Source organism: Polistes dominula, unplaced genomic scaffold (assembly GCF_049000335.1).
Source record: "Polistes dominula isolate Pdom_NZ unplaced genomic scaffold, Pdom_raw_medaka contig_78, whole genome shotgun sequence".
In the NCBI taxonomy this organism is placed as follows: Eukaryota; Metazoa; Arthropoda; class Insecta; order Hymenoptera; family Vespidae; genus Polistes; species Polistes dominula.
The window spans coordinates 2,070,422-2,077,011 of NW_028301042.1; the positions used below are offsets into that span (position 1 = coordinate 2,070,422).

Here is a 6,590-nt window from a genome sequence, read left to right on the forward strand (position 1 = left end):
AATAATACTAACAATTTTTATATAATACATATTTATATCTCAGATGATATTTCACGTATAAAAAAGAAAAAAAGAAAAGAAATAATATTTAATTGAATTGATTAAAATAGGTCCCAGGGATGTTATCGATAAGAATTTGTAACGAAACACATTAAAGTTTTAAAAATACACAAAAAGAAAAAAAATATTGTTATAAATAACTCGATTAAATGTACAGATATAAAAAAAAAGAAAGAAATAAGGAAAAAATCTTGTAAAAATAAATTACAAAAGGTTGACGTTATCGGTCATCAGACACGTAAATAATTATGACAATTTAAACTGACACACTGACACGAAAATATTTTCTCCTATCATAGAAACTACCTAATTAAAATAACAAAAAGTATGCAAAATTGTTCTATGTCTGTCACAAATGTTATTACAAAAATAAAACCACTAAATTCTTCCCCCCCCCCTTCATATCATCAAATATATTTAAAGTTATATTTATTATAGAATTTAAAATAATTATTATATTTAATATTTAGTATTTAAGTGTGTGCCTTCAGAAATGCATTTATACATGTAATTTACATGGCAGCCATTTAAGGCGCATAATTAAACAAAAAGCTAATAGGTTTGATGTTAAATCCAACGATGATAACCTGTAACAAAAAGAAAACTATATTAATTATAGAATCAAGTGAGATGCAATAGCCTGACATATGAATCGTCCAATTCGCAGATGCACTTTTCAAATTGAATTCTCTATTTATTTTTATCAAATTTCTATTTAAAGTTGCTATAATAAAATTGAATTTAAACGCGTGAATTGAAATTGACATAAAAACAAAAACAAAATAAAAAAATAAAAGTACAAATATTTAGTTAGCAGAAAAATATAAATATATTTATATATAGAAAAGAAAAAATTACAAATTTAATAAAATCCGATCAAAGTGAAAAAACTTAAAGACAAAAAAAAAGAGAGATTACTTTAATATTAAAAAGACGATAATTAGGTTTAAAAATGTAATAAAAAGGGAATTTAAATATTTTGACTCGAACTAAACACATATGCATCTTTTTGACGATATAGACACGCATTTGGTGTCCCAAGGAGATGGAATGGTCCATCATCTCCAATTACAACTAGAAATTAATGACGAGCAAAAAAGTACAACAATAAAATATAAAATATGACTAAAGAGCCATTCTCTAAAGGTTCAAACTTGCTGTTGAACCTTTGAAAATAACTCAATAGCTTGTAGTTGCCCTCTTGAGCCACAATTAAGTGGGGGCCTCTTCGGCATTAAGCCTCTTCTTTCTTCATTCTATGAAAACTGCATTTGGACATTTCCTAAGTGCGAGCAAGATAAGATCTTTCATACTAATTTTGCAAATGAGCTCGTATTTTATTATGTTTCTAATTCTCAATTATTACAAAATTAATTTACATTTCGCGTTCACTTTTTTACCTCGTGGATCATCAATGAACTTGGAGTTCATTGACCATACACGAGAATATTTAATCGAATGTCCAAGCAGATAATAATTTCCCTCGATGACCTAATAACACTTCGCACTATTAACGTCGAGTAGTAAAACCGAATTGAAATAAAAGGTGCAATAAATGTAATGCATTTTCTTGTAACACTTTCATTTCATTAATATGTAAGCTGTAAGACGAAATCGCGATAGTGCGTAGTGCTAATCCTGAAATACTTAAAACTAAGTATCAAATGCATCAAAGAATTTGCGAATTTGATTCGACTCTATCTCGTTCGAGATAAAATCGAAGTAGAAATTAATCTTTCAAATGGTTACAAATACCTTTGAATCATGATACATAATAAAGATCACAGAATAGTTACAAAATAAATTAACAAATCAAGCATAATAGAATGAGATGATCAAATTTTGTAACAATTCTGTATAAACCAGGAGGCGGAATTTCCACTCCGGAGTGGAAGCAAGAAATCTAATGCCTTTCCTGGATCCTACCTACTTAAAATTAAAGTTTTCACAGTCATTCAGAGAAGTATGCTACCTGCCTGCCTATTATCCATATTTTTACCCATTTTAAGAAAAACCATACATACCCACCCACTCACTCCACGGTTCTCACACATACCACCAGGGTGCAAAAGCCTAAACTAGAGAGCATGCCCCGGGGCACCTCCGACACCCTAGTTCAACCACGTTTTATAAACTTATATGCTAATGGGTATACGTACGTTTTGCTGTAATCGACTGTCAAGGCTAATGATTATTGCATAAAAAACTAAAGCAAAAATACAAGTATACACTAGTATATATGTATGCATACTAGTAATATACAAGTATATCAAAGTTTCCACAAATATATGCAGTAACTCTACTATGCAAACGATTATCAAAAAAAATGAGAAATATTTAATATAAATATAAGAATGAAGATAGATATGTAGAAGTAATGCTTTAAGTATTTAATGATGTATTAAATGAATAAAAAAATATCGCGTAACGATGTACAATACACACTACCTAATACGCACACACAGGTGTAAAGTACATCGTGCAATCACTAGCACAATAACAGCCGCCAATAGGGGAAAATACTAAAACTAAACCCACGCTAACTGTTTCTCACCCATACGTGTAACACCTGGGCACACGCATAGATGAGAACGCAGAAAGTATGGGGGGGAGAAACGGGGGATTAGTATATTAGAAGCTGAAAATCCTGATCTAAAAAATATGATTAAGACATAAATACATAAATACATTTGTATAAAAATTCAGCTAAACGGGCTAAGGACTCTACAAGTCATTTGGTGAATAATGACTTAAACAAGCGAATGAAAAAAAAAAGATACCCCATATGAAACAATTATAGTTTCGAGGTAAGGATGTATTAAAAGACTCTACCATAATGATGGATATTTTTTGCAAACCTCGGACGACTCCTTTCATTAAGTTGGCTGTTCTAATTAAAGAACTGGGCTTTTTATAGCCGCCACTTAATTGCCAGAGTCTATCCGTTCGCGAAAGGGGTTTGTCTTCTTGCTCATTTATTTATAATATCAAAGTATTGATATATCAAAATTAATTTCGATTAGATAAACTATGTACGAAGAAATGCATGTAAGACATTTATTACATGCTTTTAACACGTAATAAAAAAGAGAGTGCATTTATTAATTGCATTATAAATTAAATGAATTTAACCGATGAGACAAGAAAACCTATCCTGAACTAATAATAAAACATACAATAAAACATATAATAAAACATACAATTTTCATGAGTAACTCCTAAAAAGGAATTACTCATGTGCTCGTCAATAATTTATTTAAATAATTACAACCAGTAACTTGTGCCGATTGGGACCTTTCATCCTCGGCATGATTGAGCACTGGAGGGACTTTAAATAAAAACTCACGGTTTAAGAAGTTCTGCGATGGCTCCAAAACACTCCTACTTCGCAGCAAGTATTGTAGTCTGACAATGGAAGACGATACTCGATTTGCCATTGAAGAAGATCCATCGAACATCCATCGAAGAATTCATCCAACATCTTTGAAAGGAAGAAAATCCATGGTTATATCTGTAAAATAAAATAGAACAAAACGATAAGTTATCTGGAATATTAACCAAAATTATATAAAAGAAAATCGAATAAAATGTAAATACTAATGAATACTTACAATGCATTCCAAGGAGATGCAGCTCTATTGCACCATGGTAATGCACCTCGCGTGAATCTAAAAACGCGGTATAAACGAAAATAAGAAACTATAGATGAGTTTCTTATAGCGAAACCGAAATTTTATTATACGACGAACAACACTGACTCTAATTCGCGTTTGATTTTAACTTATTACTCGCCCGATCACTGATTATACAACTAATTCAAAGACTGCATTGCACGCAGTTTGATGATACCACCATAAACACTGCACATATTGCTTCGCTCACTATTGCAATCTGAAACTGAAATAAAAAACAATACTATAAATATCATTACTATTACAGAAAATTATTAAAATTTTTGAGAAATTATTTAATACAAAAATATACTCACTTTAAATCTTTATTGATGAATGGCACAATGTGTCTCCAATCCTTAGGATAACGATGACAATGCACAAATAATGACTATAAAACTGCATTCAATGCAATTAATTCAATTAACACTAGATTTATGGACTGAGCAAATGTGATTCATTTCAAACTTTTTTGTTACATATATATAAAATAGAAATATTTTAATTAATTGTAATTTAATAAAATTTAAATTTAATTAATTTAAAAGTAGAATATTTTTTAAAAATATATGTTAATTTTTAATGCTGCAATGAAATATGCATAAATATTAATTCCTCTCCTCTACCCACTTTATCATTTAAACAATGTTTGTAAATTTTTAAAAAATAGTGAACAAATCTAGTGTTAAACGAATTTCTAAATGAATTTAATTAATAAAATGTGAATACCATTCCAACGATGATCTAAAACACAAATAAAAAAAAGATTATATAAATCTTTGTTATATAAAAATTACTATAATTATTGAAAAAATGTTTCATATAAAAATTGACTTACGTTTTTTCTTCATTGATGAATGCACGATGGGTCTCCTACCCTTAGGATGACGATGAGCACACGTTTAAACTTAATAAAAGAAACTTGCGAGTTTCTTAACCGAGCAAACGAAACTTTAACATGCGACGATCAACACTGAATCTACTCTTTTGTCGACTTTTTTATATTTTATTTTAACACGATGCAACACACGAGAACCTCATTGCCTACGCGCTCGATTGCAATGATTTTCTGAAACAGAAAAAGAAAAAGAACAATTAAGATCATTGTTGTAATAAAAATCAATTGAAATTATCATAGAAATGTTTGATAGTAAAATATACTTACTTTTAGTCTTCGTTGATGACTGCAGGATGGGTATCCTACCCTTAGGATGACGATGTATAAAATAAAATGAAATAAAATGTCTGAAAAGCTGAAACATACTAAAGATTATATTACAATATTTCCTGTCAATCATTTCTGAAGGCAGAACACACACGTTATAAGATACTATATCATAAAGAATCAATGTTAAATATAATTCAATAAAGAGTGTAACCTAAAAAGTAAATCGTTTTTTATACCATTCAATCTAATGAACATCTTTTTAAAGTATTAAAATTAACACGATAAGGTTAGAAATAAAATTATTCAATAATTTACTGTGTGTAGTTACTTTTGACGATCTTAACATGTCAAAAGACGAAAGGGAAAAGAGATACATTACTACGTTTAACCTTGGTAGTGCCGAACTCTCGGTGCTCGGGGGTACTCGGATGCTCGGGGGTACTCGGGTGCTCGGAAGTACTCGGGTATTCGATGCTCGGTGCTCGGTACTCTGTTGTTTTCTTTTGTTTTCAACTGTTTCTTTTTTATTTTCATCTCGAGAATTTCCTAGAAATTTATGAATACATTTGACTACCTGGAAGTCGAATGTTTGTATACTTTTTCTTTCTTTCTCGTTTTCTCTTTCTGTTGCACTTCTTTTTGCTTTAAAATAAAGTGATAGATTTACCTCGATAGTTTAGTCATTACCCCGATGTAAAAGAAAGCACGATTCTTAGATTGAGTATATGTATTCATATTGGATTCTCCCAACGCTTGGAAAACTAAAATAAGTAAGAAATAAAATTACATTAGTACAATATTAAGAAAATCAAATATATGAGAGTACGTATACGAGTTACCTATACTTATGTATATATGCCTATATATATATATATGTATATGTGACAGAAATCAAATTTATTACGATATACGATTTTTGAATACGTAATTATGAAAAATAATTAATTGGAACATTATTAGAGATGATAAAAAGTATTGATACCATGAGAAAAAGATAAAAATTAGACGAAATATTATAAGTTAGCCATAGTGAGATATGGCGGGAAACCGAGAAATGTCGGACAATTATATTTTCACGGATATCTTTCGAAATTTGTATTTTTCAGTTTTGAAAACACTCACGTATAAAAATCATGCTTTTAGTTATCGTTTAATATATAATTTAAAGGTTTAAACGTTAGAAAAAATCTTTTAATTACCTGATATCAACGGACGACCAAATCTGCTGCAACTACTATAGATGACAAATTCAAAATGGTGGTCACTTCTCCTTCGCGGTACGTTGGTGGCAGATTGCTGACGTTTCATTGGCTAATTAGCTGATTTGTTATTTCGGACTTGAAATGACCAATCATAAGATTCATCACGCACACAAGCTTAACCACCACACGTACGTATAACTCGTTTTTCTCCTACAACAACGTTAAATTCCACATAATATAATTTATTTATAAACAATATTTTAACAATAATGAATAAAAATAAAGATAATGTTAACACTGTGAAAACTTTATCGAATCGTATAGAAGAACACAACCGTACAAAAGAGAATCGTCCGTTTATATAGAAATGCATAAAACAATTGATATCTTTCTCTCAGGCATGCCACCATAAATTATATCGATAAATAAAAAATTCGCGGGAATGATCTGCATTATCGATTAATTACTGACGCGCTAAATTCAATATTT

At 29.9% G+C, this 6,590-nt stretch overlaps 1 long non-coding RNA gene across 1 annotated transcript; it reads right to left on the reverse strand.

Annotated features, from left to right (window-relative positions):
• Positions 1-5,290: 5,290 nt before the first annotated feature.
• LOC149031733 (uncharacterized) lies at positions 5,291-6,305 on the reverse strand. Its single transcript, XR_016177462.1, has 3 exons — positions 6,099-6,305; positions 5,567-5,660; positions 5,291-5,445 (listed from the first exon to the last, which is right to left on the reverse strand). It is a non-coding gene; the product is annotated as an uncharacterized LOC149031733 (long non-coding RNA).
• Between the last annotated feature and the right edge of the window lie 285 nt (positions 6,306-6,590).